General features: G+C 36.2%; 1 protein-coding gene across 1 annotated transcript in view; it reads left to right on the forward strand.

Moving 5' to 3' along the window:
* The first annotated feature begins 1,595 nt into the window (after positions 1-1,595).
* Positions 1,596-23,200, forward strand: part of BMPR1B (bone morphogenetic protein receptor type 1B) — a 162,211-nt gene continuing 140,606 nt past the window's right edge. Inside the window, exon 1 of the mRNA XM_065878320.1 lies at positions 1,596-1,697. The gene's annotated coding sequence lies outside the window, so the exon portion shown is untranslated. The remainder of the gene's footprint in view (positions 1,698-23,200) is intronic.

Here is a 23,200-nt window from a genome sequence, read left to right on the forward strand (position 1 = left end):
TCAATTAAGTAAACATATGATTTTTCTTGCCAAGAAGAATAAAAATTATGGGCTTGATTTATTTTTTAATCATTAATACCGTGGACATTATATGTGCTATATGTAGATAATGCTGACCTTGTTTATATCACCTACAAATTATATAGTCATGGCTTAGATTTTATCCTTAATTTTTTTAAAAAATAATATCTTTTAAAAATTTTTATTTTATTTTTGGCTGTGTTGGGTCTTTGTTGCTGTGCACGGGCTTTCTCTAGCTGTGGTGAGCGGGGGCTACTGTTCGTCGTGGTGCACAGGCTTCTCATTGCGGTGGCTTCTCTTGTTGTGGAGCACAGGTTCTAGGCACACGGGCTTCAGTAGTTGTGGCACATGGGCTCAGTAGTTATGGCTCATGGGCTCTAGTGCACAGGCTCAGTAGTTGTGGTACACAGGCTTAGTTGCTCTGCGGCATGTGGGATCTTCCCAGACCAGGGATCGAACCCATGTCCCCTGAATTGGCAGCTGGATTCTCAACCACTGCGCCACCAGGGAAGCCCCCTTAATTTTTTTTTTTTTTGCGGTACGCAGGCCTCTCACTGTTGTGGCCTCTCCCGTTGCAGAGCACAGGCTCCGGATGCGCAGGCTCAGCGGCCGTGGCTCACGGGCCCAGCCGCTCCGTGGCATGTGGGATCCTCCCTGACCCGGGCACGAACCCGCATCCCCTGCATCGGCAGGCGGACTCTCAACCACTGCACCACCAGGGAAGCCCGTCCCCTTAATTTTTTAAAAAATAAAATAATTCAATTGTGATGATTGAAAATCTAGAAGTATTTCATATAGCATGTTGATTCATATAATTTCTAGATTATATTTTAGCTTCTTTCACCAAATATTTAATTTGATCAGATTAATATTATACTTTCCTGGGCACTTCTATCATTCTGGAAATGAATTTATTTATGTTGACACATTTCTTTGTGGCCGCTTACTCAGTCACTGCAGCCTTATTCAGTGAGAAGCAATATTAAAAACAATCGCAAAAATGCTTTCCTACGTCTTTTGGTTATTCATAGTAAGTAGTAACTCAGTTTTATAAAGCTTGATTGAATGGCATTTAGGTATGACTTTTATAAAGGATTTGAAATTATGTTGTTTGGCCAAAACAAAGGCAGTATTTCCTTTCTTGTCTTTCACTCCACCCAGCCCCCCTTTTCTCCACCTGCTTGAGGAAAACTATTTCTTCAGACAAACCTCATAATTGCCCTTCTGTGCCTGATTTGGGCCTCAGGAAAGGCCCATAGCATCTGTAAAACTGGCAGCAAAATGGTATTTCCAGGCAGGCACAGGGTTGCTGGGTAGTGAGCCAATCCACAGCTTTGTCTGAGCAGCTGAGAACTTTGCTGGAGTATTACCACGGTGTTCAGTAACACAGACCTGTGCCATGAGCAAGTGAAGCACTGAGCACGTGTCAGGGTCAATATTTATAGACCACTACGTAGCTGCCTTGCAGGGAGAGAAAACGAGAGCGAGAAACGTACAGCCAGAGGGCAAGGAAAGAAAGACTTCAGTGGAGGGAACTTTAATTTCCAATTTTTTTCTTAAAAAATTCTTTTTAATTATCAGGTTCGAACTTCTGCTGAATCACAACCATTTGCCGCTGAGCTATGACAAGAGTGGAAACAAAAAGTTAAACGAGCAAGCCTGCTGTACGTAAGAAGGTGAGTAATTAGCCAGTTCAGTCTCGCTGTTACTGGTAAACTCCATCTCCCTGTTGGCTGCTCTACATCAGTAAGCAAAGGGCTGTGTGGCATATTAAAGCTAATGTGGAGGGGCTGCCTGCTGGTTAAGTGTCCTTGGTGGCAGTGTAGTTTCATATTCTGCTCTTAAGAATGCTGTGCACGGTCATAATACACTTAAATGGCGTGGGTGGTGGGAATGGCTCTTGAACACTGATTTCACGTTATGTCCTGTCAGTAAATTTCTCTTTCTTCATTCTGTCAGACTTGACGTCTTCTGATTGGTAAATTCATGTTTACTTTTTATATTGCTATTAAAACATGAATATTAGTGAGTTTATAGTGGAGGGTGTTCTAGAAGTGGAATAGGGGAAGAATTCAGATGAATGTGTGAAGATGTTGTCACCGTCAAAATGTGCAGGCTGTGAATGTGAGTAACATGGGGTCTTTTGAAAAGAAAGCCACTGTCCATTTGACAGCGCATTAAAGTGAAATAATGACTCCTTCTGGGAGGGAGAGAAGCAGGAGTGATGAAAAGTAAGAACAGACTTCTTCATCCAAGGTGCAAAGGACTCAGCATTTAGAATTTCTCTGCTTGTCCAACTGACTTGCTAGGTTGGTTCCTTGCAAAAGTGGTTCTCTAGTAAAGATATTAAATTAACATCTCTTGCCCCACATCAGTAGTTTTTTTCCTGTCATCACAGGTAGAACTTTGACACGTGCTTCTCTGTGTGACCGTAGTGCGATTGCATATTCATTTATCATCACTGTTTTGCATATCCCAGATTGATGTTAAAAGCAGTGGTGCTGAAGGGGACAGAAAGGAATTGTTTTCTATGTGTTTTCTGATTTAGAACACCCATGAAATTTATATACTTATGTGTTTTATGTCTACTACACATAACTCGGAAAGTAATATGTTGCTTTACTCTAGGTGTAACTAGATAAAACTTATGTACTGACAGAGTGAAAGTTTCCCTGTTGTTGGTTTTTTTATTGTGGAAGAGAAGCATTAGCATGGTATTGAAAATGTTTAGCTTAGGTTGTAGATGGCAATTGTAGTTCCAAAGGGTTTTTTGTATTACATACTTAAGTTAAAAACAAAAATAACATGAAAGCCGTTGTAGAGCTTAAACTGTAGAACAATAGAGATATAAGGGAAAGATAATACTCTGACATAGGTTTTGTATTAGGGTTAATATTCAGGAACCAGCTTATTCTAAAATGGGATAAACCATGTCCAAAACAGCAGGTGGAATAGGTCTAAATGTAAAGTAGATATCTTAAAATGAGGCCCATAGTTGTAGAGTATCGTTGTTGTTGAATCACATAAAATTTTAAAAATAATCCAGAATGCTTCAAAATCAGTTTTATTAATTCAGATGTGCTTTAAGGCTAATCTGATATCTAAATTTAAACTGTATTTTAACATTCATTTAATGCTTGTTTTAGCCTCTGCATCAAGCATACAATTGCCATCGACAACCTAAGCGTACTCAAAACAATCCGTACTGTTTTACTCCTTTCTGGAATTGTTTATGTTGCTTCCTCTATCTTGAAACACCCTCTTCCTGGCCTTTGGCTTTCAGCCTCAATGAAGGTATCCCTTCCCAGATGCCCTGCCTGTCCACTGTCAGCCTCTGTGGTTTGGTCTCCTGTACAGACCATTGTCACAGCACTTCTGCAAAGTCGATGATACAGAGTTTTTGTTTTCCCTTATGAGTTTGTGAGTTAATTGTAGCCATGTTTTAAAATTAATTTTTATGTTCCTCCAAGACCTAGCCTAAAGCAGACATTCAAGAACTTGAACTAAAGAAAAAACATTTATTTTAAACCCACTTTTCTTTATAGACTTTATTTTAATATAATTTAAAACTGATTAATTGGATTGAAGGAGAAGTCCCTTAAGTAGTTGGTAAAGTCTTTTGAAACAATAACAATACTTAAAAAATTCATTTCTCTTTCTATCAACAATTATAGCTATGTGTGTTCATCCATGCAAGTAGATATTTATTGAACTCATAAACCATTTGAATGACAGAAGTTCAAAATTATATTGGTTAGCACCTACAAATTCAGGATATAGAGCCTGCAGATGTTGTTTAGTTAATTTCATGAAATCTGTCAGCAAAATCACCTAGACGCTGCACCCACATGGACTGCTGTGATAAATTAAATGATGCTCTAGCAAATTGAAGACAGTGTTACACCTTCCAAAAGGCCCAGAGTGAATTTCGGGAGAGAATGGCTCCATCCTCATGTATCCTAAAGTATTACAGAGTGGAATGACTCTCAACGTTACGAATGAAGTTACACCTCCTAATTTTATTTCCTATTGTAGAGAAAGTTAGGAATTTAAGGAAGTAATAGAAAATCATGGCTTAAAAAATTCTCAGACCTGAAAGGTGATACTTCAGTTCAGTCAGAAGAAGAATTTTCTCCTCAAAATAGAAATATTGAAAGAAAAGAATGTCAGTGTTTTAAAAAGTACTTGAGAAATAGCAGCTGCTCCTTTTAGTTCCTATACTCAATAAAATATTATTTTGTCTTTAATGGTGTTTTATTTCCCCACCATACGTAAAAATACAAATTATTTCATATACAAAGTAAGTATACCAGAATCAAAGGTAAAGCTTTATGCACGATTTAGAGTAATTCACAACTTTTCTTATTTTGATTATTTTTACTTCTCAGTGTGCTCTGCCAGTAGTTTCCACTGCTGTTGAAGCCTTGTAAACCTCTCCCAGCTATTGAATATGACTCTTCTGTTTGTTTAACCTTGAATTGTATCTGTCTTAGGAATGAAAACAAGATTGGTATTTTCATAGGGAAATTTTGTAGCTTTTTAATTTGCTTGGAATGGACCATAATTCAATCTGTAATTTTTCTTCAGATTTATTTTGCCCACATAAGTATTTCTAGTTAAATAGGTATGGATAAGGTGCCTTACCAAAGAGTTATAGGTATAAATTTTATGTATCTTGCTGGCTTATCAAGTAATATAAGCGTTATAAAACTGGAAGGGCAGGGGTTTCTATGGTCATGGACTTAGAAATGTACCTTGTTCCCATAAGCCAGTGATGAGAGAAACCTGAGTTTGCCTCAATATTAAAAGATTACAAACGTAGAAAACAAACTTATGATTACCGGGGGTAAGGGGGAGGAATAAATTGGGAGGTTGGGATTGACATATACAGACTACTATATATAAAATAGATAACTAATAAGGACTTACTGTATAGCACAGGGAACTCTACTCAATACTCTGTAATGGCCTATATGGGAAAATAATCTAAAAGAGAGTGGATATATGTATAACTGATTCACTTTGCTGTACACCTGAAACTAACACAACATTGTAAATCAATTATACTCTAATAAAATTTTTTAAAAAGGATTATAGCAAAACCAAACAAAGGCAAAAAATAACACCAGTACCACCACCAACCAGAAGAGGTTAGAGAACTTTGGTTGGAGTGAGGCATAAATAATTTTGCCAGAACAATCAAGTATTTTATTATTAGCCACTTAGCTGGCCAATCAGTGTTTTTCTGTAGCTATGGATGGCATAGAATTCATAGAACATGAAAGGAGAAGAATGAATTATTCATGGAAGTGGAACCTTCAGACTCTTCTACTTCAACTGTTTTATTTTATAGATATGGGCAAATATAGTACAAAGTGTTAACGTAACTTGCCAAACATCAGCTTTTAAAGTAGCTACTTAGGATTTTGATTAAAAAAATGCATATTTGTAAGGCCAGTGTTTTATCATTGTGGCTTTTCCCGTCTGTTTGTAATTGCTCTTTTTATTCTGTGTATTGCATGTAAAGCTTAATTGTTGTATCTCTGTGTTTTGTATTGTATTAGACTCCTTTGCATTATTTCATAACCCCTGAATAATTAATAATAATAAATAATAATAATTACTACAGCCAGTAATTATTGCTTCCAACTGAGATGGAGGGCTTTTCCACTCATAATCATAGTTAAAAATATATATATATTTTTAATTACAGATATCCTTTCTGGCTTTCCTGATTTCTCCCACTCTCTTTGGTAGTACAGTTAAATTTATGCTCTCATAAACATTCTCCTTTTCAATAGAACATGGCAGATAGTCCTAAAGCAAAAGACAGAAACAAATTTAATACTTTGATTCTAAGAGCTTCTCATAGGGAATATATAGTTATATATTGTTCTACAGCTTTGTTTTAAGATGACTCTTCTTTCCGCAGCTGGAAAATTTTTGATTACAACGAAACTCAAAGAACCAAATGCGCTTTTCTAGATTATTTTTACTTTCATCTAAGAGTCTTTTAAAATGTAAATAATTAAAGGGGCAGAGAGGAGCAAAACAAACTTGTTTTGTACATGTCATCTTCTTGTAAGACTTTGCTTCTCTAAGTGCTGTCCCCACCACTCCCAAAGAAACTGGAGCTCTTTGGTTCCTTCCATTCTCATTAATATTAAGGTCCCTGGAAATAATTGCTTGTATATTTAAAGATGAAAGAGTTTTTGAGCAGATAGATGAAATCTTTGTTCTCAGCCTCAGCCTACGATTTCTATACCTTCCTCTCTCCTCCTCGCCTCACTCAAAACAAAACCAAAGTGATTGCCTCTACCCACCTCTCCAGTCAATGAAACATGTCTGAATGTTCCTTAGTAAATATTTTCCTTTGGATTGATACTTTTCATTTCAAATATGTATTATCTGTCTTCTCAAACTCTTGCCTGCTAAGAGATTTATAATTGTAAAATCTTTGCTAACATGATAGTGGAAAGTGATATTTTATTTATGTTTGTAATTACTAGTTAACATGAATCTGAGGAGATTATTGGTTATTATTTTAATTTTTATGATTTATCTGTTTATACACTTATTCTTTTTTCAGAGGGTCTATGTCTCATTGGTTTAAAGAGTATTTTTTTTTAATCAAAGAATCTTGATTCTTTAAAGTCCTGTTAGTTGTAACTGTTTTCATAAGCTTCTGATTACTTTAAAATTTTGTTTTATGTGGTTTGAAATACAAGTGTGTTTGAAATATCTTAGTAAAGCTAAACAATATTTTCTTTATCTCCTTCGAAACTTAGAATGCTCTTTACAATTCAGAAATATGAAAAAAGTTTTCTACATTTTTATGGTTTATTTAACTGTTAATTCTATGATTCACAAGGAATTTATTAACTAATTACTTCAGTACTTTTGTTGAATCATTAGTCCCCTTTTTTCTGAAGTCAACTTTAACTTGTACTTCAGTGGTACAAATTTAAATCTTTGTGTTACCTCTCAATTTGTATTCCATTTAAACTTTATCTCTAAGGAATAAAAGTTCATGTTTCTTATTAAATAAGATTTAAGCACTGGAACATGTTAGGGTGTTGTGGGACTTGTCATGTTCCTTGAAATTACTGTAGACAGGAGGCTGCGTTTATTACTTATGTTAAAGCAGACATAATAAGAATATGAATCTGTGAGTGAGAATGTATGCATTAATAATTGTCACCATTTATCAAGGGTTTCTTGAGAATATATCTGGCCTTCTACCATGAACTGTAACTATATGATTTCATAAAATCCTTGTAACAGACCGTTGAGTGACCTATTCTGATTTTGTTTTCAGGATAAACTGAGACTCCAAGATGTAAAGTAGTTTGATCAGCCTCACATAGCTAATAAATGATAGGGTTATGATTTAAACTCAGATCTGACCAAAGTCCATCTTTTAAGGAATGATTGCCAAATAGAGAGTTTATGCTTTTGCCATGACTGTTAAGAGATGCAGGTCTCTAGGGGTCAGATGGCAGCAACCTTCCCAACTTGGGTCCATCTATGAAGAAATGAACTCAGGAACAATGGCTTTCAAAGTATAGAGGCAAGTCAGTGAAATCACTGATGTGAGGAACCTTCTATTTTTTTGGATTAGTGCTGAAGATAAAAGAATCTCAAGATGGACAGAAATAACCCTATACTTTAAATCAGTTTAAAGTCTGCTAATTTTTTTTTAACTTCTTCAGATTTTCATACCTCTATTGATTTTATAATTGTCTTTCACTCCAAGCCAACTTATTCAGTTCTCCCTCATAGGCTTAACGCACAGCACCATTCCCTCCCTCACATACCTGCTTATGACCTTAGCAAGGAAACTGGCACAGAGCTGCCAGGCCAGCAGGCAGTGACTGTTCCATCTGGGTCTCTGTTTTTGTAACTACAGGTTTCATTCAGGGAAGACATGAGTCTCCCTAACTGGCAGCCTTTGCTGTCATCTCTGTTTTAAGCTGCTCAGTTAAGGGACTCACGGTTGTTGTGGTATTTACAGCAGGAAAGGAAATTCTAGATGTTTTAGTATCATTAGAACTCAGTACTTATGCACTAATTGGTTACCTGGAATGGTGCAAAAGGATAGCTTTATCTGCTACGAATGGACTTAACTCATAAATATAGTGTGCATTTGTTTATGTCAGAGGCGGGAATTCCTATATAAAAGTTTATACAGAGACATTTTCCATCTTAGTTGTTTGTTATACATTAAGCCATCGTGAAAGAATTTGTTTTCCTCTTTAACTCAAGGCAAACAATTTTGCTTAAAGATAATATAGGATTTTTTTTCTCCTTGGGTCACTCTGCCCTTTGTTGATACATTGGTGTATCTGTGCCAAGATTTACAGTACCGTTTATTGGAGTTTTGTTTATAGCCCTGCCTTGGAACACTTGAAAATAAATTATACCTTTTAGTTAATAAGCAGGTTATTCTTATATTATTACTTGGAAAAGTATGCATTAGTCAATATCTGTAATAATTAACAGTCTTAAAAATTCTAAGTAGTTATTCATATTATTCCTCCTTTTTTCATTCATCTTTTTTATTTTTTAAAATTTTTATTTATTTACTTATTTGGTTGCACTGGGTCTTAGTTGCAGCAGGCAGGCTCCTTAGTTGTGGTACGTGGGCTCCTTAGTTGTGGCAGGTGGCTCCTTAATTGCAGCACGTGTGCTCCTTTGTTGCGGCAGGCAGGTTCCTTAGTTGTGGCTTGTGGGCTCCTTAGTTGTGACATGCGGCATGCATGTGGGATCTAGTTCCCTGATTAGGGATCGAACCCCAGCCCGCAGCATTGGGAGCATGGAGTCTTAACCACTGTGCCACCAGGGAAGGCCCTCATTCATCTTTTTTAGTCTCCTGTTTTACTTAAAGATGATAAGAACTGCACAGTGTATAGTCAGAACATAATTCCATAAATGCTTTCACACATTAATTCTGCACTTAAATATTGGCTTTTTCTATATGTAAAATTCACTTGATTGAGAGTCTCTCTCTTTTTCATTTCTCTCTATACCACTTTTAACTTCAGCAGCAGGTTAATATATCATTATTCACAGTAGTAGCTTAGCTTATAACCTTGAAATTTATTTCTGTGTTTGTTATCAGAGGCTTGTTGGCAAATCAAACTTGACAATAATACAGAAGGAAAGCGTGGTGACCTAGGACACACTGTTCTACTGAAGTAATTCACGCTTCTTTGTGTAAAGATTTTTGTTTATTTGTCTTAAATTAGCCAGCATACAATGTGTATAGTCCCTTGAGTTACTCATTAATACTCCATATGTAATGTTTTAAAATTATTATTGGTAGAAATAGATGATTATTTAGAATGATTTTTTTTTTCTTGTACTGTTGCAGTCTAAAGCAGATTGGTACAGCTCTCAAAGCACAAGTGTGAGCTTAAAATATGACTGTGAAGCCATGTGTTCTTAACTAGGGGAGCCGGCTTTTTTGGTCAATTTGAAGCTGTTTGTTTTTTTTTTTTTTTTTTTTTTTTTTTTTTTTTTTTTTTTTTTTTTTTTTGCGGTACGCGAGCCTCTCACTGCCGTGGCCTCTCCCGCTGCGGAGCACAGGCTCCGGACGCGCAGGCTCAGCGGCCATGGCTCACGGGCCCAGCCGCTCCGCGGCATGTGGGATCTTCCCAGACCGGGGCACGAACCCGTGTCCCCTGCATCGGCAGGCGGACTCCCAACCACTGTGCCACCAGGGAAGCCCGAAGCTGTTTGTTTTTAATTGAAGTATAGTGAATGTACAATGTTGTATTAGTTTCTGGTGTACAGCAAAGTGATTCAGTAATATATATCTCTCTATTTTTTCAGATTCTTTTCCATTATAGTTTGTTACAAGATATTGAATATAGTTCCTTGTGCTCTACAGTAGGCCCTTGTTGTTTACCTATTTTATATATAGTAGTTTCTATCTGTTCATCCCAAACTCCTCATTTATCTCCCCATGCATCCCCACAAACTTTCCCCTTTGGTAACCATAGTTTGTTTTCCGTATCTGTAAGTCTGTTTTGTATATAAGTTCATTTGTATCTTTTTTTTTTAAGATTCCACATATAATTAGTATCATGATATTTATTTTTCTCTGTCTGCCTTACTTCACTTAGTACGATGATTTCTAGGTCCATCCGTGTTGCTGCAAATGGCATTATTTCATTCTTTTTTATGGCTGAGTAATATTCCATCGTATGTATCTACCACATCTTCTTTATCCATTCACCTGTTGATGGACATTTTGGTTGCTTCCATGTCTTGGCTCTTGTAAATAGTGCTGCAATGAACAATTTGAACCTGTTCTTATACCGCATGTTCCCTCTTATAGAAAAGAAATGTGATATTTATGCTAACATGATTTTAATTTCTTAATAATTTAAACTGCATATGATTTGCCCAGAGGTTGAGAATCAATTTTTTAAATTTTGGTTAAATTTTAATACAGTATTTTCTGTGATATACATATGTTTCTGTTTATTAACTATATATTGTCAGTGGCATTAATTGATGCTTTTAGAGACATAAGCATACTTCAGATCAAACACTGGTTTGCAGATACTGTAAGGCATGTAGAACACACAGATAGCCGTTGTCCTCTGCACTTCTACCCCATACGTACTGTAGGAAGGCTCATTTCTACATGTTGAGCAGTTCAACAAACAGGTTGACCTGGGATGACCTGGTGGACAGTACAGGATCACTCATCTAGCCCAGAGCCATGCAAGCTATCACTCCCCTCTCTCTTTCCCACTGTCTCTTCCCTCCCATCCTGCTTCCCCACTTGTTACTGTCTTCCTTTCCCTGCTCCCAGTTATCCATCATACTAAATTGTTATTGATTTTAGCTTCAGCATTTTTCTTCTATCTTTCATCTATTCCCAATTATTTCAGAAAACATCTTTTTGTGCAGTTTGAAGAAAACCTTTCCAGTTTTAACAGAAATATTAATGCCTGGAAGTAAGAGAAACTTGTGTCATAAAATGTTAAAGTGCAGGCTTCCCTGGTGGCGCAGTGGTTGAGAGTCCACCTGCCGATGCAGGGGACACGGGTTCGTGCCCCGGTCCGTGAAGATCCCACATGCCGCGGAGCGGCTGGGCCCGTGAGCCATGGCCACTGAGCCTTTGCGTCCGGAGCCTGTGCTCCGCAACAGGAGAGGCCACAACAGTGAGAGGCCCGCGTACCGCAAAAAAAAAAAAAAAAAAGTTAAAGTGCGATTAGTGTATTTCACGATTTCCCTGAAGTTTAATAATTAATGATAACTTGGTCAACATTTTGCTATGAATATTTGTATTTATGACACTTTCATTTAACCCTTACTGTAATTCTGGGAGGTGGTTATTATTGTCCCTATATTTAAGATGAGGAAATAGAAATTCAGGGTTAAATAATCATGCCTATGATCACACAGCTTGGAAAGTAGGAGGCATAGGATTGGAACCGAGTTGTTTCTGACTCTAAAAGCTTTAGAGTATAACATATGACTTTCTTTTAAAATAGGTAATTTCACTTTCCTACTCCTATACATGTCTAAAGTTTGAGAAGTAGCACAGCCGGGCAGATGGCTTCCCAGTGTAACAGAGCTCCAAACCAGAGGGCAGCAAGTCCATTTGCTACAAGGAAGACAAGGCTCTCTTGATATTTACCAACAGGAAAAGCAAATCTTATTCTTAGTATATTATTCTTGTTTCATCCAAAGGTTTTCTCACTTTTGTAGCTCTACCAAGGTCTCTTTATGCAAAGAGATAACAAAGCAAATACTTAGGAAAGTATATTCTTCCAAATAAATCAATGCTGTGCTGCAGGCTGTTTTTGAGGCAGGTTAAACCTTCATCTGTAAACTGTACACTCTTGATTTCAGTTGGACTCTAATGGACGTTCTCATTAGTTTTAAATCACGCTGCGATGGCATGGATTCTTAGATCACACCATTATAAAAAGAGATATTTTCAGATTATTTGGAGATGAGTTATGTTGCTTGTATAGATTAACTTTCTGCCTTTGCCTTGCTCTACTTTTCAGGAACTTTATTAGAAATTATGTGGGGCAGGAAATAACATTCAAACAAATTTTATTTTTCGTCTAGTTAAGAAACCTGTTTTTTTTAAATTTAAAGACTTGATATCAAAGAAATTAAAACTGTAGATAAAACTGACCTTTAGGAATTACCTGTTGATTTTTTCCATGACTGTTCTAACCCCATATTTGTAAGATATAATTTAAGGTTATAAATTATAACTTCTGTTTGCAAAGTGTTTTACATTTTAAAAGCATTTTCATACCCAGTGTTGCTTTGGACCTTTTGCTCCCCCGAATGCTTTGAAGCAAATTATATGCATCTTATGGATGGAAAAATTAACATGAAGTGAGGGTGGGGTGAAGATCCTAGACTGAAAAAAGCAAAGTGTTTTGACCTTACCAGAATAGTTATTGAACTTGATTAGCTTAATTGTAATATACAAAGAAATAAGTATGTAAGTATATGTTAACCCACACCAGACTGTAGTAGAAATAATGAGTAGCAGGTTTATGTCATTTAAAAAAATTATGAGAGTGTTAATACTGAGAAAGTTTTATAAATTTAATTTAGTTGTTTCTGAAATGGAGAAAGGAATTTAATGTTATTATAGTGACAGAACAGCTGTATTGAGTTTGTGGAATTATGTGGGAGTCTAGTTTGAGAACCACTGAATTATCACATAAAATTCTTAATCAGTATATACTGCAGTAGTAATATTTTCCTCAAGATTTTCATAAGCTGTGTTGGTACATCAATAAAGAGTTTATAAGGAATACAGCCCTGTTTAAATAAACTACTGAATGTTGTCTTACACTGTATGGGGTAAAGTGATGACAGTATGACTAGGAAGAGTTATATAAACTATATAAAAAGTCATAAGAATTTGAATGGAGTGAATTTATCAAATTGGTTTTCTTTTCTCAAAACTCTTATTTGTTCTCACTTTCATCCTCTATAATGGTATACGGGGGCTTCAACTTTAGTGCATCCGTCTATGCAGAAATCACCAGCCCATCTATCCTCTCTTCTTTTGAATCCCAGTGAGCCTTGAGTCTAAGTTGCCACTCTAATCAGTGATTAGCTATTCATATGGAAAACTAGAATGGATCCCTACTCACTTCATTTCATAAACAGAAACAAATTCTGTATGGAAGAAAGAATTAACTGTGAAAAACAATACCGCTTTAAAGTATTTAGAAAAGGATATATTTATGATTTTAGAGTAAGATAAGAATTTCTTTAAACCTAAACAGAGCAAACCATAAAAAGATTAATAAATTCAACAGGCTTAAAATTTAAAAAGTATGTTCATCAAAGAGTAAGAAAGGTTGAAAGCTGGTTCAGTGTGTAGAAGATTCTATAAATTAATAAAGTAAAATCAGCCAATATAAAAACGAACGGGAATTTCAAAAAGAGAAAATTCAGATAGTCAGTGAACATGTGAAAGCCTCATTAATAGTTAGAGAAATGTAAGTTAAAACTAGAGTGATATGCTGTTTCATATCCATCCTGTTGTTGAAAATATAAAAGTCTGAAATATACCAAATGCTGGTGTGGATGTGAGGCAACAGGAACTCTCATTCACTGGGAATGGGAATGTAAAGCGGTGCCGTTGAATTGGTGGTTGAGATTGAGCATAGGCATACTGTTGCTCAGCAGTTCCGCCCCTAGGAGTATTTCCTGTGGAAATTTCTTGCTTGTGTGCCTTAGGAAACAGGTACAAGATTATTTTTTATTGTAGTCTCGTATGTAATATAATATAGCAAAGCACAAATAAAACAAATTTGGAAACAACAGAGAGTAGAATGGACAAGTTGGGGAATATTTGTTTACAGTGGATTTAACATAATAGTGGAAACCAGTGAATCTGGATGACTCCCCAAAACGTAATGTTGAGTGAAAAAACAAGTCACAAAGAATACATACAACATGATTCTAGTTGTACAAACTTTGATCAGAGGCAAAACTGAGTAATATATTTTTGTGGAAGCATTATATATGTGCTCTAACTATATAAAGAAAATCAAGGAAAAAATTAAAACAAAACTGAGGCTGTTGAATGTTCTAGTAGGAGTGAAGGAGTTGGGTTCAGGGAGGAGCCCAGAAAGCTTGGGTGATATGTAAGTGGGTGATCTTTAAAAATTTTATTTAAAAGTATCATTATTAACAGTTATGTATTATAATTGATATATTATTATAAGCAATGGATTTATATTATAAGTAACATTGTAAGTATCATTAATATATTATTAAAATTTAATTATGTAAAGTGCACACATATGAAATATTTCATAGCACAGTAAAAACAATTGGAGGAAAGGATTTCTTCCTTTTTGTCTTCAAAAAACCTTTTAAGTTTCAAGTTAATTTTTATCCTGGTATGCTACTTGGCCTTTATTTATTTTTATTACTGTTTTAAATTTTATTTTATTTATTTTTTTATACAGCAGGTTCTTATTAGTTATCTACTTTATACACATCAGTGTATACATGTCAATCCCAATCGCCCAATTCATCACACCCCCACCCCCACCCCTGCTTTCCCCCCTTGGTGTCCATACGTTTGTTCTCTACATCTTTGTATTTCTGCCTTGCAAACCAGTTCATCTGTACCATTTTTCTAGATTCCACATATATGTGTTAATATACGACATTTGTTTTTCTCTTTCTGACTTACTTCACTCCGTATGGCAGTCTCTAGGTCCATCCATGTCTCTACAAGTGACCCAATTTCGTTCCTTTTTATGGCTGAGTAATATTCCATTATATATACGTACCACATCTTCTTTATCCATTTATCTGTAGATGGGCATTTAGATTGCTTCCATGACCTGGCTATTGTAAATAGTGCTGCAGTGAACATTGGGGTGCATGTGTCTTTTTGAATTATGGTTTTCTCTGGGTATATGCCCAGTAGTGGGATTGCTGGGTCATATGGTAGTTCTATTTTTAGTTTTTTAAGGAACCTCCATACTGTTCTCCATAGTGGCTGTATCAATTTACATTCCCACCAACAATGCTAGAGGGTTCCCTTTTCTCCACACCCTCTCTAGCATTTTTTGGTTGTAGATTTTCTGATGATGCCCATTCTGACTGGTGTGAGATGATACCTCCTTGTAGTTTTGATTTGCATTTCTCTACTAATTAGTGATGTTGAGCAGCTTTTCATGTGCTTCTTGGCCATCTGTATGTCTTCTTTGGAGAAATGTCTATTTAGGTCTTCTGCCCATTTTTTGATGGGGCTGTTTGTTTTTTTAATGTTGGGCTGCATGAGCTGTTTATATATTTTGGAAATTAATCCTTTGTCCGTTGATTCATTTGCAAATATTTTCTCCCATTCTGAGGGTTGTCTTTTTGTCTTGTTTATTGTTTCCTTTGCTGTGCAAAAGCTTTGAAGTTTCATTAGGTCCCATTTGTTTATTTTTGTTTTTATTTCCGTTACTCTAGGGGGTGGGTCAAAAAAGATCTCGTTGTGATTTATGTCAGTGTTTGCCTGTGTTTTCCTCTACGAGTTTTAGAGTGCCCGGTCTTACAGTTAGGTCCTTAATCCATTTTGAGCTACTTGGCCTTTATCTAGGTGCATGCAAGTTTGAAATTTTTCATAGTTTATACTTAGTACAGCTCTTTTGCCTGTTGGCTCTACTGTCCAGGACTTGTCTCATTTGCACTGATTTCTCACTGTGTCATGATTTTCTACTGGTATTATTGTTTTCCAGTGGTGCCTATGCCTCACTGGCTTTTGGTCCTTCGTACATTTGTATTTCCTTAGCTCATCGACTCACATGAGTTCAGCGGCAGGACTTTGAGCCCTCTCTTTTCAGGTTACTTTTTTCCTACAGTGTTTCTGGGGATCCTCAGGAATTTCCATATTTGTTCACACACATGCCGGGCTACTTAGGGGGCCGACACTATGGCCTTCTACAAAGCCGCCTATCCTGACTCCGGGCTGCCATCTTCAGTACCATCTTTAGGGCTCTCTTCCTCGTAGCTGAGCCAGACCCCTTCAGTTGGGAGGTGTTGCTGCTTTCCATCTTTGCTGTTTATCACTATGCTCTAGGTATTTTTGCTGCCACCGTTGATAATGGTGATCTTCCCTGGCCACCAGGTTATTTCTGCATCTCCAGACTGGTTGTCTGCTTGTTCCAGATGCTGGGGTGTGAGGTCTTGTCCGGTACCCATCAGTTCTCACTAATGCTTGGACCCTGACAGTGTACACTTTGCTGCAAATTGAGAAGAGGAATAGCTGCCTTCCTGCTGTTGTTAATCGCTCTCGTTTTGAGGACCTACAGCATGTTTGTTTAGGCCTTAAAGAGTTACAGATTTTGTGGCATTGTGTGTTCTGGTTTCACCTGTGTTCTTATGGAACACACATCTCCCCGAGGTCACTGGATCAGTAAGGGTTATATTCACGTTTATCAAGGTATTACCGGAAGCATTACTCTCTTCTGAATCTCGGGTCTTGTTGCCAATTTTAACTTGCTGCTTCATTTCTTCCCTGTGGATAATTCTCTCTCAGAGGTCCTGCTTCCAACTTAAAAATTTGCTTTTAGAAATTTTGCTATTCTGTTGTAGCTTCAGCCCTGAGATGGATTTATCAATCAGTCAGTCAGTGAATCTCAGTCTCTTCATCTCCTTTCCCCCCACTTCCTTCTTTCTCTTGCTTATACACACATATACAACCCTAGATTCTCAGACCTTCAGACATGCCTGTATATATCAAACTCTTATTGTGGATCAGGTTTAAATTATTTCTCAGGTGGTTCCTCAGGCCCCAGATAAATCTGGTGGTGCATTACCTAGCTGGAGAGAATTAGGCCCTAACATATGTGTCACTGCATGTATCAGCATCTAAACCTTGAACGCAGCCTGGATCCCAATAAATAACAGTAACCATTATAGCAGCAGAGAGCAGCAGCAAGGGTAATTACATTTTATACATTATTTTGTTTAAGTTGTATTAAAGTCTACAAGGTAGGTTTTATCATCCCAGTTTTATGGGTGATGTAACTGAGACTCAGGTAACGTAACCGAAATTTGGATAAATGGGAAAAAGTGGAGCTCAGCTACAAAATAGGACTAGTTGATTTGAAAGCCTGTGCTCTTAACCACGAAATTAGATTAAAAAAATTTTTAACACAAATTCAGTTCAGCATATTCTTTAAAATGTGATTTCCGGTACTGTTAGCTTCTTATTTTGAATATATCACCAAATATGTATTTTTCTATAAGAATGCAATAATTTGTCTGAAAATAATAATGCAGTGGTGCAGTTATTTTTCTGGGAAATGTTCAATTTGATGACACTCTGTCGTATTAGATGATACTCTGTACTTGAGAATCCGTTCTGTAACAGTTAGGTATCCTGTCTACTAAACTGTAATCCTCAAAAGCTACAGTATTTCCCCAACCAGTAAAACCTCTTTAGTCAACATTTGGTTACTTTGTCACTAAGAACTGTTAAGCGTCCATGAGATATTGCCAGTAAGTGTAATCTTTCAGTAAGCTTTCCCCCTGCATTATAAGTGGTATATACTTCTGGACAATACGGAGCTTCATTTTGTTGAGCTTGGATTGTCTTATAGAATGCTTCAGGGAAGATTGAGAGTGATGAAAACTCTGTGAGAAGAAATATGCATCTTTATTGTAACATTTTAATGGAAAAAATTGAAATGATCTAAATGTTCATCCACAGTAGAATAGATAAATAACTGTGTACATGAATAACTGTAGAGGTATGCACGTAAATGAATAAACTTGAGTTACGTTGATCAACATGGATTAATCATTAAAATATAATATTGAATAAAATAAAATAAGCTACTGAAGGACAGACACATGGATTATGTCATTTATAGAAAATATTTTAAACATTCCATAAAGAGTATATATGGTTTATACTCATATATTCGTATGCATATACATGCTGTATACACACATACTATATAGATAATACACACACACAAAACACACATTCAAAGATGTCTGACAATGATAAACAGCAAAATTAGGGTAGTGATTACCTGTAAAAGGAGGAGGAGGGTGTATGAGATTGGGATTGGCTGTACAGGGTTGTATCTGTAATGTTTGCTTTTTTAATCTTGATGATAAACATGTGTATTCATTACATGCTCGCTATGCTTTTGGCATTACCAAAATGTTTCATAATAAAAACGCTGAGCAAACAAATTTTCAACTTTGGGATGACTTGGCAAAATCAATATCCTTCCCCAAACGTACTGATAGGGTACTTAACTTTTAAAATAACCTTAGTTTCTTATTTTGTCAAAAAATATGATAAAGAGGAGCCAAAAGGAGGAGGAAGAGAAAAATGTGGACCACATCCTTTTTTTCCTTTTCCATTTTGCTCCATTATATTACTGCGTACCTCACAAATGGTTTCATATATATCATATTTCCTCAGTTCCACAAAGCCAACTTCAATTTATTATTAGCTTTTTTGGAAGGGGAAATTCTACTGTACTAAATGTATGTATATGCATTACACATATACATATATGCGTTTTAAGATTTCATTAATGAAATATATTAATATGACTTATGTGTATGAATATGAATTAAAGAATAAGTGAACATATTTTCCCAAATGTTGCTGGAACAATTGCTACCTACCCAATTAAACTTGAGTTTGTAATGAACCTTCATGCCCCAGTGGAACCAGGCTCATTTTGCTAGTCTTTCTTAAGTTAGGATGGATGTTTTAAAAAAATTATTTCTGTTTATCAGCTAATCTATTTGAATGAAAGCTGTCTAGGCTGCTGTTTTAGTGAAATATGTGTTAAGTTATATGTTAGGTTTTCCCTGTGTGACTCATATGTACCTGAATACCCCAAACAGTCCAGCTTTTATACAAGAACATATTGTTGTACCTGCAGCATTGTAGACATTGTTATCTACAACTGCATTTTCTTTCATCCTAAAGTGAATGTTCTTTCACATATTACCATTTATCTTATAAAGCATACATGCATGTTTAACGAGGTAGAGTTTCTTCTTCCCAAAAGAGAACTCAAAGTAGATTAAAGTTGACTTCGTGTAATTGAAAAAAATGTTATATTTAAGAAAAAGTTATAGAGTATGTGGCAGGTTCAGGCATCAGTTTTCAAGATAATCTCAATCTCTACTTTGATAATTTGTCTGAAGAAGGCTTAATAATTTGATAAGAGATTAAAAGGTTAGGCTCTGAAGTTAGAGAGCCTAAGCTCTCTACCGCCAAATAACTGTATGAACTTTAACAAATTAGTTAACCTTCTGGGGCCCAAGTTCCTCATTTGTAAAGTGAGATTTTTCACTTGAGAAGAGTGCCTGTCTCAGTGTGGAGAATGGGTGGACTGGAGTTGAGAAGTCAAAGGGCGGGCATACTGACAGATGGAGACCTAAGGAAGACATTAGCTTAAGACAGAGACAGAGGGCTGGAAGATGGGGGAAACTTTAAAGACTTAAAAAAAGCATAAATCAAACAGATTTGCAGGGCAGAGAGAGAATAGTAACATATATTTTCATGTTGTCTGACCTGGCCAATTGGGTGGATGTTAGTATGGTTTATTGAGATAGAAAATATAGGAGAGGCCCATGTTAGAGGAAGAATGAGTACTTTGCATTTCCACATGTAAGCATAGTCATCTCAGACTTAGAAAATTATACTTACCATCTTTCCTACTCTTGTTGTTCTGTACCTGCCACTCTTGAAAATTGTTTACATACATTCTGGTGGACGGTTCTTCATTGGCATGTTTTCTACTCCTGCTACAATGGTTCCTTGCTTACCCTGAAGTGATACCCTCTCTGTTTTGGAGAAACTTACATTCTCAGGTATCCACAATATTGGAACCAGTTCTCTCTAACAGCGCCATCATCTAGGACCTGATTTTGATGCTCTTTCCCTTTATTTTTAGTGTCTTGGTGTTTTTTGCCCTCAGAATCATTCCAGTTCGTAAAAAAGAAAATCCAAAATTGTTGAATTTCAAAGAGAATGGAGTTGGGAGTCTTTGTTCCTCAAGTTATTGATGCAATACTTGATCCATATGAAGATTTGTTTAGCTCCTCCCTTAGAATAGTTGTTTAAACTCCAGAGAATTGGAATCATCTTTGCAACCAAGAGTTCCATAACCCTTTAATCCAGAAAAATGATGTATATTTACCTTATGTTTTATAAGAAAACCGCTCAAATTGTTCAGTAATAGCTAAGGAAGATTTGTTTTAGAATGAGTTTTGGTGTCCACATAGGTCAAAGATACGTTAGGATTATAACGTATGGTAGAATTGCTAGGGTCATCCTCATCAGGCCTATGTTGAATTTCTCATATTCTGGATCTGTGTTTCCTATCATTTAGGAATTGTACTGGATGTAATTAACGGGAACTGGATATAATGGTAGAAAAATAGAAGCTTATTTCTCTTTCATATAAAGAAGTCCAGAGGCAGGCAGTTCAGGTAGGGTGTGGCAGTTCCATAGACATCAAGGATCTATCTCTTTCTAATTTCCTATTCCACCAACCTAGCATGTGGCTTCCATCTCCAAAGACATATTTTGGTCCTTGGCGGCTATTATCATTCCAGCTGTCATGTCTAATTTCTAGGCAGTAGGAAAGAGGTAGAAGTGAGGGACAGGTCATACGGAGAAATCATTTAGTCAAGTACCTTGTTGTGAGCAGCAGTTCAAGATTCCCAACTCTGGTTACATTTCATGGCCAGCTTTTTTTAAAATTTTATTTATTTTATTTTATTTTTGGCTGTGTTGGGTCTTCGTTGCTGCGCACGGGCTTTCTCTAGTTGCGGTGAGCAGAGGCTGCTATTTATTGTGGTGCGTGGGCTTCTCATTGCGGTGGTTTCTCTTGTTGAGGAGCACGGGCTTCAGTAGTTGTGGCACGCTGGCTTAGTTGCTCCGCGGCATGTGGGATCTTCCCAGACCAGGGCTTGAACCCGTGTCCCCTGCGTTGGCAGGCAGATTCTTAACCACTGCGCCACCAGGGAAGTCCAATGTCCAGCTTTTAATCAAATGACCACATCATGGTCTTCTAGCTGGGTATATTGCCACCCTTAAAACCCAGGATTCTGTTGCCAAGGAAGAAGGGAAGAGAATGGATAATGGGTTATGACTAGCCTATTTTGTCTCATGTATTCAACTTAAGGTATCAGTGAAAGTAGAAAAATGGCCATTGCTCTACAGTTATAAATTTTATGTGTAGGTGCCTCATTTTGAAATGTCCCTGATGGATACCTTTAAAGTTCATTAGCCATTGAAAATGGAAAAAGAAAATCCTGTCTTGTTCTTAACACATTAAGTTAAAATGCGTGGTTTCATGAAGAAATTTGAATAACTATTGCCATGAATATGTTAGACAATTGAGGAACTAAGGGATCAATTAAAGAAGTCTGTGGATATACAAATATGTCCAGAACCTAAGGTCTGTTCAAGGAAGAGTATGTGTTTTTAGGCAGAAGGAGAAAGTGAGGTATTAATTTGTCCAAGATAAAAAGTGAACAAGTTGTGAACTATTTCAGTTATTTACAGTGTTATTAATCCAAGAGAAATTGATTCTTGATATATTTGATTTATTTCTAGTCTTAACCATAAACACTAACCTGGCCTTTAGGTACTTTGATATGATTGTACCTGTGCTGCTTCTAATTAATATCGATTTGAATTAATATTACATAGGACAGTTATTTTTGGTGCTTTTCCAGCTGTGTAAATAGCCTTATTGCATAAACAGACTAAAATTAATCACAAAATTTACTGTGCCAGCAGTATTTACAACTTCTTTGTGAACCCAATGTTTTAAACATCTGTCCTTCATTAACTACATCTTAAACATAGACTTTTATAACACAGGTCAAATTAAAAATATTTATACAAAAGTGCTATAACACAATAGTACTTGGAGGAAAGAACAAAATTTCTGAGAAAAGAGTTTCTTAATAATTGACACAGTTTGGGTTAGTAATGCTGTCTCTCATAAAAACAAATAGGGGCCTATCAGAGATAAGTAAGAAAGCATTTTTAAGAGAGCTCCCAGAAGACTAAACTTTATAGTAATATTGAAAATGTGAAATCAGTTCTTTAAATGGGAGATTTATGTTGTTGTTTCTCAATGTATTTGTCTTGTGTTAAAAAAAAAATTATGCAACTTTTTCATTAAATAACTAGTTCTTCAACTGAAAAAACATTGTGTGGTCTTTAAGGTGAATTAGGAGGATATACAAAATAGAGAAAGAAATTTAATAAATGTGACTTTCAAAAGTTATTTTTCCCATCAAACAGTGACTCTGTATCTGTTCAATTTGATTATGTAGAAGTCATAGTATTTTGTTTTTATAGTTAATTTTCTAGTTTGAACCCTGCGAAGATAGTTCCTCATATATTTCCTCCAACTGATTTTATTTTGGATAAAATTATTGTTATCTGATTTTCCTTTGAGAAAACATGGACATTTGCTTCCTTGGCTGACTTACAGGTACGGGTGAGTACTAAAGGACCCACGTGAATGGGCTTCACAAAAGAGACAGCCCACCCCATGCAGAGATGCTGCCCCAGGCCAGCTATTTGTGCTCTGGAAAAGGCTGACTTGCATGAGAAAACAGGTACTGAGACTGCCCTGCTTCTCAGGATTTATGTATTCTTTTTTTTCTATATACAGGGTAGTGAACAGTGTTTTTAAAGACGATTAAAGAAAACTAGAACGTGTAAAACTTCTAGAACAGTACTACTGATACATGGGTATACAAGAAAATAGTAAGGGTAAAGAGGTGATAAATTAGAAAACAGATACTGTTTGATGTCACCAACCTACATTGAAATCTAGATGTATGTTGTACTTGTTATTTTATATTATAAAATAGGTACTTTATCATACTATTTTTATCATATATTATCTTCCCTAATTATTAGATTATAGTTTTTCTGTGGAAACTATTATCTTTTATTTCTTTGGCATCTCCTGTAGCATCTAGCATCATTCAGACACTTTATAAGCCTAAGATGAAGATATTTAACTGAATATGGGTGGCAGATTTGATGAGTAGTGGTTCCTTCATGCAATGTTTTGAGAATTCTGAGGCTACTTCTGTGTCAGTAGAAAAAATATATATAGTGTTAAATTAGACCAGGGACTCTGTTTTATATGTTGCA

The sequence above is a fragment of the Phocoena phocoena genome, chromosome 5 (assembly GCF_963924675.1).
Source record: "Phocoena phocoena chromosome 5, mPhoPho1.1, whole genome shotgun sequence".
NCBI classification, from domain to species: domain Eukaryota; kingdom Metazoa; phylum Chordata; class Mammalia; order Artiodactyla; family Phocoenidae; genus Phocoena; species Phocoena phocoena.